This window comes from Choloepus didactylus, chromosome 5 (assembly GCF_015220235.1).
Source record: "Choloepus didactylus isolate mChoDid1 chromosome 5, mChoDid1.pri, whole genome shotgun sequence".
In the NCBI taxonomy this organism is placed as follows: domain Eukaryota; kingdom Metazoa; phylum Chordata; class Mammalia; order Pilosa; family Megalonychidae; genus Choloepus; species Choloepus didactylus.
The window spans coordinates 65,915,699-65,930,284 of NC_051311.1; the positions used below are offsets into that span (position 1 = coordinate 65,915,699).

A 14,586-nucleotide genomic window follows, 5' to 3' on the forward strand; every position below is an offset into this window, starting at 1 on the left:
GCAATATACCAAAGCTAAATGCATATGGGCAAGTGGGAAGTATGGGAAGGGTATGGGACTCCTGGCATTGGTGATGTTGTCTGACTTTTTATTCTACTTTAGGTTAATGCCATCTTTCCTTTTGTCATTTTCTAGCTATCAAATTTTGTTTTTTTGTTTGTTTGCTTGTCTCTCTTTCTCTTTTCTTTTTCTTCTGCCTCTCTGCCTTCTTTGACTCTTCCTCCATCTTTGTGGAAGAAATGGAAATGTCCTTATATAGATAGTGGTGATGATGCTGAATGCATAAATACATGACTATACAGGGAACCAATGATTTTTACTTACAACGGAATGTATGGTGTGTGAACAAAACCATCTTAAAAGAAATGGGTTGATGAAGAAAACTTGAGGGCACTATATTGAGGGAAATAAGACAGACACTTAAAGGCAAATATTGCAGGGTCTCTCTGATATGAACTAATTATAATATGTAAACTCACAGACATGAAATGTAAGCTATGAGGATATAGAAAGAGGCTAAAGAATGGGGAGAGGTTGCTTATTATGAGCAGAATGTTCAACTAGGGTGAACTTAAATGTTTGGAAATGGACAGGGATGATGGTAGCAAGTTGTGAGAATAAGTAACAGTGCTGAAAGTTGTGTGAAGGTGGTGGAAAGTGTAAGCTCAGAGTCACCCATGTCACCAGAAGGAAAGTTGAAGGTTAAAAGATGGGAATGTATAAAACAGTGAATCTTGTGATGGACAATGTCCATGATTAACTATACAAATATTAGAAATCTCTCTCATGAACTAGAACAAATATATGACACTATAACTAGAAGTTAATGATAGAGAGGCATATGGGGAAAATATATATATACCTGAGGAAAACTATATACCACAGTTAGTAGTATTTTAACATTCTTTCATCAACAGTAAGAAATGTACTATACCAAAACTTTGAATCAATAATGGAGGAGGGTGTGGTTAGGGGTATGGGAGGATCTGAGTTTCCTTTTTTTTCTTTATTTCTTTTCTGGAGTAATGAAAATATTCTAAAAATTGAAAAAAAGATTAATTGTGTTGATGGATGCACAGCTGTATGATGGTACCATGGGCAATTGATTGTATACTTTGGATCTTTGGATAGTTTCATGGCATGTGAACAATCTCATTAATATATATATATAAAAGTTTTAAAGCAAATGTGTGATAAAATAATCTGTATGGTTCTCTATTAATACATTATTATAACAAGATCTAACAATGGGTCTAATAACTACTCATAGTATGTTAATTGTGAATTAGTGATGTACGTAAGTATATTGAGATATCTTCAACAAGTTAATGTGCTACAAAAATATCAGTGGTTTTTGTTGGTGAAAAAGACATTAATATTCCTGGTAATACTTTTAATACTGCTGTGGTGTCTTGCCTAAATTGATAATTCAAAGCAAAGTTTAATGTTTGTTAGATCTTCGTAAAAATAAAGGTGTGATTTGTTTCTCATCCAATTTCATGGACCCCTCCCCACTATATCCTATGTTGGGGTCTGTGAATCTCCCTTCATTTAAGAACCTCTCCTATTATCTGCTATTATCCTTACTCTCATAACTGACTCATTTCCTCATGGGGCACTTGTGTGGAGTCCCCCATCACTGGGAATATCTCACCTGCAGTTTCTGTCATAGGAGATGCTGTCTTCAGCTAACTGCTGCAATTCCTTAATAGATCCCAGGCTGTAGGCAGGCATTTTCTGTGTTGAATTTTTTTTTTTCTCTTGGAGTCTCATTTCTTCCCTAGGTAGCTCTTTTGGATAAAATCCCTTTAAGAAGACTCCAGAAGAACTTGCTTTCTCTCCCCTATCTCTTTATTCTTTCTTTGCAAACAAACTGATTGTTAACAAATATGAACCTTTGGCACTTTTCGATGGGTGTGTAAGTCAGGGTTCTCTGGGTAAACAGAACCAAGAGGAGATATCTGTAAATATTATGAGATTTTATAAAAGTGTCTCATGCAACTGTGGGAATGCACAAGTCCAAATTCCGTAGGGCAGGCTGCAAGCTGGCAAGTCTGATGAAGGTTTTGATGAATTTTCCAGGAGAAGCAAAGTGGCTGAAGTAGAGATGAAAGTTCTCTCTTCTTACTGTTGAAGTCATCACTTCTCCTTTTAAAACATTCAACTGATTGGATTAAGCATCTCTCATTGTCGAAGACACTCCCCTTAGATGATTTTAGATGTAATCAGACATAGATGCAATCAACTTATATGATTTAAGTCTATGAAATGTCTTCACAGTAGCAGTTAGGCCAGTGCTTGCTTTACCAGACAACTGGGCACCATTTCCTGGCCAAGTTGACACATGAACTTAACCATCACAATGGGAAATTAATAATATCTCCAATACAGATTTTTTCTCTGCCATGAAAGGCCAATACAGTCAGCCTCTTCCCCTTTAGGTATGAGTTGGGCATGTCTCCTCTGTGTCTCCCAGATTGCAAGAGATACATAATTTTTCTGTGTAGTCCTCACTCCCACAAGGCTAGGAGGGAGAAAGCTATAGCTTTCTCCAAGAAAATTTGCTATCTAAATTCTGGCATGTCTTTAAACTCCTTTAGAGGCTGAGGTGAAGGTGGATGGTCAAGGGTAAAAACAAATAAGCAAAAAAACAAAAAACAGTTTTTGACCACTATTTTTCAAATCATGTTTAGCTGAAGGTCTGTCACTTCACTTTGGAATGTGGGAAATAGAATATTCAAATTTTTTTGGATCAGATGAAACTGGGATAATCACATATTTCAGATGCTGCTAAGAGATCAGTCAAAATAAGGACTAAGAAATGATCATTGGCTTGGCAAAATGGAGGTGATCTTGACAAAACCAATTGTGGTAGAGGTAGGAGTATGGGAGCCTGATTGGAGCTGTTCAGAAGAGAATGAGAGAAAGGAAAGTGGACTCAGCAAATATAGACAACAACTTCAATGATTTTTAATGTAAAATGGTGAAAATGGGTATTTTTAAACATTTGCAAATTAGAAAATCAAGGGAGGCTTTTTATAAATGAAATATAGTCTGCCTTTGTCATGGCAGGAATAATCCAGTAGAGATTTGAAACTTGATGCCAGGGAGAAACAGGGAAATTGTCAGATGCACTGTCTTTCAACAGCTATGGGCAATGGAAAGTTCTATGTTACTGATGGATTGTCCTTGGATAGTGACACAGAAAAGGCAGAATTAATGATTACAGAAGATAGTAAAGTTACTAAAACTGGTAGTCAAATTATGAGGAAGTTCTCTAATAGTACTTTATGTTTTCTTGTGAAATGAGAACCAGTTTTCAGATAAAAGTGAGGAGAGTGAATATTGCAGTTTTGAAGAAAGAAAATATGTGAATTAGTCATCTTCTTGAAATGCTGGATAGTGAATCGATGAAGACAATCTAATAGTTTTGTAGGCTCGCTGAAGCCCTGTTGAGGCTTATCATTAAGAATTTAAAATGAGGCTAATCAACAATGGGAACCCTTTTAGCTTTTGGGGGTACAAGCATGGAAATAGTAAGTTGGATTTAACCAGAGTAGGATTTATATTTTCTGAACATAGGCAATGACAGTAGAGAGGGGCAAGGAAGTTGAAGGTATTTGCAAAGCAATGATTTTAATTTTAGACAGTGAAATCTAAGACAGATAAAGAAGGAAGAAAGGGATAGGAGAGGACTTAAGTACTGGTGGATTAGAGGAAACTGTAGGATTTAAGAATTATTGGAGGAAGGGGTTCCAAAGTTCACATAGCATGTATTATGTCCAAAGTAATCCATCTATATATCACATTATCATCACTTAGTTGTACAATCCTCATCACTCTCCATTTTAAACAATTCTCATAGCCCAGAACATCTTGTAGCTCTTGTCAGCCCTTCTTATTTGTCCCTAGCATTTGTGTAGTACTAGTATGGTATTCCTATTAATTATAGTCCCTAGTATGCAATATATAGATTTTTCTCATATGTCCTCCTGTTGTCAACTCTCTGTGCTAGTTTCATTCCTTAGAAGTACATCATGCAAGTCCCTATCTATATTTGTGGTGCTGATCTGTGGGAAACATGCCTTTAAACAACCCCTTTCAATCCTATTCACTTTCAATACAGCTCTGATAATTATAATTCCATTAACAAACAATCATCACTGCTATCCATTTCCATACCAAATTCAGAAGTATAACATAAAGCTTCTTTGGACATTTGTTCTATAGCTACTTGTGAATTGTAATTTGAAAGCTATCACCTTTTTGTATATATATTTCACAATAAAGAAATAACTGAAACCATGGTACTATAACTCATAACAACTTCGGAAATTTCCTATATAACTGCTTGTTAAATCATACTTTGAAAGATAATGCCTTTTGTATATATGTTATATTTCACAATAAGGAAATAACTGAAACTGTGGAAGTGTAGCCTACAGTAGTCTTTGAAATTTTCTCTCTAACTACTTGCTAAATTACACTTGGAAAGTTATCATTTCTTTGTATAAATGTCATATTCTGCAATAAAAATGATAAAAAAGAATTATTGGAGTTTGTACTAGAAGGAGTGTGCTTGAAAATATGTAGTGGTGGTCAGAGTCTAGGAGGCTTAGAGTTAAGACTTTTGAAAATGTGCATTTATTATTAAAACAAATGGATTAAAGGACAAGATTATTACAAGTGATAAATGCAAGAAATCATAAGGCCAGGGAATTGGATGGATCTTCAATATAGACATTGATAATAGCAAGAATAGCAGAGGAGAGAGGAAATAATTATTGAGATACTAAAATCTTTCTTTTTCCTTTTTTCAGAATTTTAATTCTCTTTGAATCAGTTGTCTCTCATAGATTGTAAGCATGTGACAAGGACAGATATTGAAATTTTATGGTCAGCAGCAGATATCCAAAATGTTCTATAGCAGTTTATGGTCGTTTTGGTTTATGAGGCAATTTCACATGCATTATCTCATTTTATTTTCATAGTTCTCTAGTAAGGCAGTTAGAGATGGTATTGTTATAATGTCTTTCTACATGAGGAAATTGAAGTTTGATGATATTAAATCATTTACCAAAGTCCATGGCTAGTGTAATAGTTAGGGTTCTCTAGAGAAACAGAAACAAGAGATATCTATGAATATAGGATTTTATAAAAGTGTCTCTTGCAACTGTGGGTATGCACTAGTCCAAATTCTGTAGAGCAGGCAGAAAACTGGCAACTCCAAAGAAGGTGTTTGATGAACTCCTCATACAGTGAACTGGCAACTCTGATGAACTCCTCAGGAAATGCTTGCTGGCTAGCCAAAGAAGTGACAGTCTTCTATCTGTCTCACATAAAAATCTTCAACTGTTTGAATTTAATCCAGGTAATTGAATCAATCATTGTGGAAGACATGCCCTTCATTGATATAAACAGTCCCAGCTGTAGCCAATTGACTGATGATTTAATAAACCAGCCTTCTGGTTTATTAACTAGCCACAAATGTCCTTGCAATAATGGTTAGGCCAGTACTTGCTTTACCAGTCACCTGGTTAAGTTGACACATGAACCTAACCATTACAGTCTACCCCTTATCAACTTGGCAGTTATATGCATCACCTTAACCCAAACTTTATCTCTAAATAGAGAATAATAAGAGACATATATTTCACCTAACAATACTCAGCTGTCCTGCAAACAACTGTAAATGCACTAAATCTCTCCAGAATAGTGTGCAAGTCCTTGAGTGACATTAACTCTCTTAAAATTGATTTCCTTTAACTTAAATACTGCAAAATGAATAATACGACTTATGTCATATGAAAAGGGATAAGATAGAAAAGAAAACAAAGATGTTTGCTTTTCAGACAAATACAAATATACTCATAACATAAAAGGAGGAAATATTCATGCCATCATGGTCCTCATTTCTGTAACTGGTCATGTGGTCATAGTTCATATTTATAACACCTTCTTCCACTACCCATTCCCTGTTCCCTTTACCCTCAGCAAGCACTTCAGCTGGCTGTGGTTCTTTGCCTGGTGGGGTGACCCAAAACTTCATTCCTGAAGTTTCTTGGCCATTGGTAGTCTTGCCTGGGTTGGGTTCTTGCAGTTTTCCATTGACTAATCACAGTGCATGGTAGTACTAAGAGACACTCTAGGGGGTCTCATGTATTCCAGGGAAACTCTTATTTACCTCCATTGTGTGGTTGCAGTGCTATTTCCCCTTGATAGTCAGGATCAGACCCCAGCCAGTACAGTAATCCTCTTCCTTGTCTGTTGATTCAGAGGCATAAGAAGCCCAAAGTGGCCAGGTGGCAGTCTTAACTTCCAGTTCAGTGGAATTATTGTTGTGTTTCCTGGTGGAAGCACTCCTCCTTTTGGAAGAAAGACTTGTAGACCAGCAGAGCTTAAGCTCGCAGGGACAGGAAGCAAAAATTTTCCTAGTGGATTCCTAGGAGTGATAGTGAGTGGTGCCACTCCTGTTTCTACCCCTTGATTCCTGGACATGTGAATCCTGGTGTGCATGTTTAGATGTATTCTGTCCCCCCAAATGCCATATTCTTTGATGCAATCTTGTGTGGGCAGGTGTTATGGGTGTTGATTAGATTGTAATTCTTTGAGTTTTTTCATGGAGAATTGACCCACCCAACTGTAGGTGATAACTCTGATTGGATAATTTCCATGGAAGTGTGGCCCTGCCCATTCAGCATGGGCCTTGATAAGTTTACCAGAGCACTATCTAAGCTCAGGCAGAAGGAGTCAGCCTGCTACAGCCAAGAGAGATACTTTGAAGAATGCACAGGAGCTGAGAGAGGAGCTGCAGATTACAGAGACATTTTGGAGACGGCCCTTGAAAGCAGACTTTTGCTCCAGAGAAGCTAAGAGAGGACAAGAATGACATTTTTTGAGGAGCTGTAGCCTAGAGAGGAATGCCCTTGGAGAGAGCCATTTTGAAACCAGAACTCTGAAGCAGACGCCAGCCATGTGCCTCCCCAGCTAACAGGTTTTCCAAACACCATTGGCCATCCTCCAGTGAAGATACCCAATTGTTGATGCATTACCTTGGACACTTTATGGCCTTAAGATTGTAACTTTGTAACCAAATAAACCCGTTTTATAAAAGTTGATCCATTTCTGGAGTTTTGCGAAAAGGCAGCATTAGCAAACTGGAACACCTGGCTATGGGAGAAACAGCACCATAGAGTGGATGCTGAGCATCCACAACCTCCTGAAGAACACTGCCCTAGCCCTGCAAGTTATTGCCACCTAGTTGGCACCATAATGGAGTCTTCAACAGACCATTCCACTGTTCTGTCAACCCAGCTGCCTGTAGATGATGGAGAACATGGTAAGACCAGAGAATTCCATGAACATGTGCCCATTCCCTCACTTCATTTGCTGTGAAGTGGGTTCCATGGTCAGAAGCAATGCTGTGTGGAATACAATGATGGTGTATAAGGCATTCCATAAGTCCACAGGTAGTAGTTTTGGCAGAAGCCTTGACCACAGGGAAGGCAAACCCATATCTGGAGTATGTATTTATTCCAGTGAGAACAAATCACTGCCCCTTCCATGATGGAAGTGATCCAATATAATCAACCTGCCACCAGGTAGCAGGCTGATCACCTTGGGGAATTGTGACATATCAGGGAGTGAGTGTGGGTCTCTACTGCTGGCAGATTGGGCACTCAGCAGTGGCTGTGGCCAGTTCAACCTTGGTGAGTGGAAGTCCATGTTGCTGACCTCTGCATAACCTCCATCCTTACCACCATGACCACTTTGTTCATGGACCCATTGGGCAATAACAGGAGTGGCTGGAGAAAGAAGCTAATTGATGTCCAGCAAACAGGTCATCTTATCCACTTGATTATTAAAATCTTCCTCTGCTGAAGTTGTCCTCTGGTGAGCATTCACATGGGACACAAATATCTTCATGTTTTTGCCCACTCAGAAAGGTCTATCCACATACCTCTTACCAAGACTTCCTTGTCACCAATTTTCCAAGCATGTTCCTTCCAAGTCCCTGACCATCCAGCCAAACCATTAGCAACAGCCTTGAATCAGTATACAAATGCACCTCTGTCCAGTTATCCTTCCAAGCAAAATAAACAACCAGGTGCGCTGTATGAAATTCCACCCACTGGGAGGATTTCCCACCACCACTGTCCTTCAGGGACATCCCAGAAATGGGCTGCAGTGTTGCAGCTGTCCACTTTTGGGTGGTGCCTGAATATCATGCAGAACCATCTGTAAACCAGGCCTGAGTTTCCTCATCCTCAGTCAACTGATTGTAAGGAACTCCTCAAGACACCATAGCTGTGGGCTAGGAAAGTGAAGGTAAGGTGGAAGGAGTGGGGGCCATGGGCATTTGGGCCATTTCCTCATGTAACTTACTTGTGCCTTCAGGACCTGCTCAAGCTCTATCGTATATACTATTTCCGTTTTATGATGGAGTGCTGCTGTGCACACCCAACTTTATGGCTTGGTGGGTTGGACAACACCCAACCAGAACAGGTAACTCAGGTCTCATGGTAACTTGGTGGCCCATGGTTAAGGGTTCTGTCTCTACTAGGGCCCGATAGCAGGCCAAAGCTGTTTCTCAAATGGAGAGTAGTTATTTGCAAAGGATGGTAAGGTTTTACTCCAAAATCCTAAGGGCCTGCACTGTGATTCTCATATAGGAGCCTTCCAGCACCATTGGATCAGCAGGATCATAAGGTCCAAGTGGCAGAGCATCTTGCATAACAGCCCGGACCTGTCACAGAGTTTCATCTTGTTCAGGTCCCCACTCAAAACTAGAAGCTTTTCTGGCCACTCAATAAATGGGCTGAAAAAGCACACCCAACTGAGGAATATGATGTCTCCAAAATCCAAAGAGGCCAACTAAGCGTTATGCTTCTTTTTTGGTCATATGAGGGGGCAGATGCAATAGCTTATCCTTCACCTTAGAAGGGATATCTCAACATGCCCCACACCACTGGACACCTAGAAATTTTACTGAGGTCTAAGTCCCCTGTATTTTTGTTGGATTTATCTCCTATCCTCTGACACACAAGTACCTTACCAACAAATCTAGAGTAGTTGTTACTTCTTGCTCATTAGGTCCAATCAACATTATATCATCTATATAAGACCACTGTGATGTCATGTGGGAGGGAGAAATGATCAAGATCCCTGTGGACAATATTATGACATAGGGCTAGAGAGTTGATATACCCCTGAGATAGCACAGTGAATGTTTATGGCTGGCATTGCTAGCTGAATGCAAACTATTCTGGTGGTCCTTAATAACAGCTATTGAGAAAAAAAACATTTGCCAGATCATAGCTGCATACCAGGGGATGTGCTGATTTGCTCAAGCAATGATACCATATCTGGAATGGCAGCTGCAATTGGAGTCACCACCTGGTTAAGTTTACAATAATCCACTGCCATCCTCCAAGACCCATCTATTTTCTGCACAGGCCAAATAGGATTGTTGAATGGGGATGTGGTGGGAATCACCACCCCTGCATCCTTCAAGTACTTAAGAGTGGCATTAATCTCTGCAATCCCTCCAGGAATCTAGTATTGCTTCTGGTTTACTATTTTGCTAAGCAGGGGACAGTTCTAGCAGCTTCCACTTGGCATTTCCTACTGTAATAGCCCTCACTCAATGAGTCAGAGAACCAATGTGAGGATTCTGCCAGTTGCTGAATATGTCTTTGCCAATTATGCATTCCAGAACTGGGGAAATAAGCACAGAATGGGTCTGGGGATGCACTGAACCCACTGTGAGATGGACCTGAGCTAAAACTGCATCAATCACCTGACCTCTATAAGCCCCAACTCTGACTGGTGGACTAGAGTGACATTTTGGGCCTCCTGGAATTAATGTTACTTCTGAACCAATGTCTAATAATTCCCAAAATATCTGATCATTTCCTTTTCCCCAATGCACAGTTACCCTCGTAAAAGGCCATAGGTCCCCCTGGGGAAGGCTGGGAGGAAGATTAACAGTATAAATTTTTGGCAATGTAACAGGGTCCTTCTCCAAGGGTAACTGGCCTTCCCCTCATTCAAGTGGCTCTGGATCTGTAAACTCTCTCAAGTCTTGAAATTGATTAAAGGGCTGTGATTCTCTGTTTTTGTAATTCAAGGTAGACTTTTGTTCACTTGATCTAGAATATTTCTGCTTATATAGATCAAACAAGAATTTAGTAGACTGTCCATCTATTTTACTACCAGGTACTCCCTGATCTACTAGCCAATGCCATAAGTCTCTGTGAGTCAGGTCATTTTGACTGCTGCTTTGAGCCTGTTTTCCATTATGGTAGCCATGCCCACCTTGTCTTCGGTGATTGACTGCTGCCACTTTTGTTTCTGCTGACTTGGGATCTGATTATCCCCATGATGCTTGAGGATTCCAGCTCAATGATAGCAGTTCCCACAGTAATATCTGACTACAGAGAAGGGTGTCTACAGAGCCCTTCAGGGATGATGGAGCTAGTCTCACAAATTTATTCCTCACAGTCCTGGTAAAAGGTATGTCCTCTGGACATTCCAGGGGTGTGTGAGCAAGTCTTCCATGATAAATCTACTCTAAAATTCTAATCTTTCAAAGCCTTTAAATCCCCTGATCTACATTATACTAGGGCAGTTCTGGCATTTCAACCTCAGGTAATGTCAGCCACCTTTAGATCCATGTTTCATCCAACCACCCAAGCAAACTGTTAACTCCCTTTCTAAACCCTTGAGCTACAACGTTGAATGAAGAATATCTGCTTAGTGGGCCCATATCAGTAAATTCAGCCTGATCCCACTTTATATTCTTTCCACCATTATCCCACACCTATAGTATCCATTCCCACACCTATTCCTCTAATTTCTGCCTACAATGTATAATTTGGAAAACTCATACAGTTCTTTTGGAGTATACCATACTTCCTCATGGGTCACAGTTTGTACCTAACCCTTCAGGTCCTGTTGGGACTTTTGTCTAGTTATAGGTCTTGAAGCAAAGACTGGTGTTGGAGGTGGGTCATGAAAAGAATTAGAAGCAGCCCTCAAGCCATTTACCTCAGGACATTCCATTGCAGTTTCATCTCATGAAATAGGGTTAATCTCTCCAGACAGAGGAGGGGCTGCTTCCTCAGGGGAGGTGATTACAGGTTTAGCAGGCACTGAAGGATTAATCTCTGTAGGTGGAGGTTGGATGGCAGGTTCCCCAGGGCAGATGAGATCAGGAAGCACTTCCTCAAAGCAGGCTGGAGGTTAAGTAGCTGTTTCTTCACGGCAGACTGGAGGTGGGGAGGAGTGTTTTCTCAGGACAGACCACTACAGGTATATCTAACAAGGACTCAGCAGAATCCAGGATTCCAATGTCCTCACTGCCTCAATGACTTTACTTTAACAGCAGACACCCTGTGAGGTTGAAATTTTAGTTTACATTGTAAATCTGCTATTCAAACAATGAGACTCTGTGTCTCGTTTTCAGAAATCTCAAGTCTGTGGCCATAGGAAATAAGATTTTCTTTAACTGCACACAGAGAAAACTTTACATCTGTCATATGGTGCTTGAGTTTCAAATTTGAGACTTTAGCTCATCCCTTCTCTTATAACTTTATCCAGTGTTTCTAAGAACAGCCAGCCAACATCATTACACCTCTTAACTCTGCAAAACTCTGTTAAGGTGTCAGAAACGTTGTCACCCAGAGCCTTGCTTCATACAAGAGTGTGATTAGGGGAATCAAACAGTGATATTTTGTTTATCTCCATTGCCACCTTATGCCATGGACTGTCAGTGCCATCTTGATTACTGGAAATGGAGTCATTAGTGCCTTTAATCTAATCAAGAGTAGAAAACCAATTGTAGAAGCCCATTTTAAGATTCTGTTTCTCAAGAACCACTCCTGGTACCAAGCTGTATTAGTTACGGTTCTCTAGGGAAACAGAATCAACAAGAGATATCTATGAATATAAGATTTTATAAAAGTGTGTCATGCAACTGTGGGTATGCACTAATCCAGATTCTGTATGGCAGGCAGCAAACTGGCAACTCCAATAATGATGTTCGATGAACTCTCAGGCAGCAAACTGGCAACTCTGATGAACTCCTCAGGAAATGTTCAATGGCTAGCCAAAGAATTGAAGGTCCTCTATCTGTCTCCCTTGTTATGGTCTCTTTGAAATGTTCTTTTATTGTATTTTTTTAAAATTTTTTAAAAATTTTTTTATTTTTCATACAGTTGATTAAAAAAAGTTTAAAAAAAAAGGAAAAAAATATGTAGAGCCCCCTTGAGGAGCCTGTGGAGAATGCAGGGGTATTGGCCTACCCCACCTCGATGGTTGCTAACGTGACCACAGACATAGGGAACTGGTGGTTTGATGGGTTGAGCCCTCTACCACAGGATTTACCCTTGGGAAGACTGTTGCTGCAAAGGAGAGGCTAGGCCTCCCTATAATTGTGCCTAAGAGCCTCCTCCCGAATGCCTCTTTGTTGCTCAGATGTGGCCCTCTCTCTCTACCTAAGCCAACTTGAAAGGTGAAATCACTGCCCTCCCCCCTACATGGGATCAGACACCCAAGGGAGTGAATCTCCCTGGCAATGTGGAATATGACTCCCGGGGAGGAATGTAGACCCGGCATCGTGGGATGGAGAACATCTTCTTGACCAAAAGGGGGATGTGAAAGGAAATGAAATAAGCTTCAGTAGCAGAGAGATTCCAAAAGGAGCCGAGAGGTCACTCTGGTGGGCACTCTTACGCACAATTTAGACAACCCTTTTTAGGTTCTAAAGAATTGGGGTAGCTGGTGGTAGATACCTGAAACTATCAAACTACAACCCAGAACCCATGAATCTCGAAGACAATTGTATAAAAATGTAGCTTATGAGGGGTGACAATGGGATTGGGAAAGCCATAAGGACCACACTCCCCTTTGTCTAGTTTATGTATGGATGAGTAGAAAAATAGGGGAAGGAAACAAACAAACAATCAAACAGACAAAGGTACCCAGTGTTCTTTTTTACTTCAATTGCTCTTTTTCACTTTAATTATTATTCTTGTTATTTGTGTGTGTGTGCTAATGAAGGTGTCAGGGATTGATTTAGGTGATGAATGTACAACTATGTAATGGTACTGTGAACAATCGAATGTACAATTTGTTTTGTATGACTGCGTGGTATGTGAATATATCTCAATAAAATGAAGATTTAAAAAAAAAAATCTTCAACTGATTGGATTAAATCCAGCTGATTGAATTCCTCATTGTGGAAGACACACCCTTCACTGATGAATCAATCATAGCTGTAGCCAATTGATTTAATAAACCAGCCTTCTGGTTTATTAACCAGCCACAAATGTCCTTGCAGTAATAGATAGGCCAGTGCTTGCTTTATCAGTCACCTGGATGCCATCACCTGGGCAAGTTGACACATGAACCTAACCATCACAGCTAGCAAATGACAATTTTTTTTCCATGAGAACACATTACACATGGATATGTTTTGAGAATGGTAAATGGAAGAGAATTATTAAGTATCACAGCCAAATTATTGATGTCATTCTCTGATGATTTATGTAAGCCCTGTCATTGTATGAATATTTTATGAAATGGTAATTTGTGGTAAGAAAATATATATATATTTTTATAATTGTGAAACATATTTTAGTTCAGATTCAGAATATGCTTTCATTTTTTCTCTTCCTAGTTGAACCCAAAGTATGTTTTTTTCTTTTCAAAGACCTTTAATAATTCATAAGGTATCCAAATTATAGTAGGGCAAAATATTATTAAGAGTGTACACATTATTTAAAAGATCTGGACTATCAGTACTTATGAATACAGATGTAAACAAATAAATAAAACACTGGGAACAACAATGCAAGAGAATATAAAAATAGTTACACAATAAGAAGATAAAAATAAAATTGGTCCAGTGATAAAAACCATAAAATTCTAATAATGTGCTATGGAAAAAAATATTAAAATTAACAATATTGTTCTTTTTTAATGGAAAAAAGACCCATGAGAAAAGTAGAAATAGAAGAATGTTTACATTGCATAGTATCTATCTTAAATAATTTATATCAATCATAATGAAGAGATTTTCTTTATAAAATTAACAACAAAATAGGATGTTATTATCATCAATTTTGTTTAGAATTTATCCAGAAGCACAGGCTGACACAATAAAATATTAAAGAGAATTAAGAGTTCTAATTCTTGGCAAGGAAGATGGAAAAGAATCTTTTTTTTTCAAAAATTATATTCCCATAATTTCAAAAGACATTAAATAAATGCTTCTTAAATGAATAAGAAAATTTAGGATAGAATACAATGCCCAGATACAATATATATTCAAAACAATAAAAAAAAATCTTTCTTATGTCCTACCAGCCACAAAATAAAATAGGAAGAAAATCATATTTAAAACAGAACAATTAAATTTCTATGAATAATTTAACAAGAAAATTTAGTACCCATTTAAAGAGAAGTACAAAACTTCATTGAAATATTGAAAAGAAGACAAACGAATAAATAAACAATGCATTGTTCTGGATGGAAAGATTCAAAAAAGTAACAATGCCAGTTTTTCTTAAATTAAATGAAATT

The 14,586-nt window shown here is 38.8% G+C and overlaps 1 protein-coding gene across 2 annotated transcripts in view; it reads left to right on the forward strand.

The window, feature by feature from the left end:
• Positions 1-14,586, forward strand: part of GRM8 (glutamate metabotropic receptor 8) — an 896,233-nt gene that overhangs the window by 845,111 nt on the left and 36,536 nt on the right. The gene's annotated exons all lie outside the window — the stretch shown is intronic.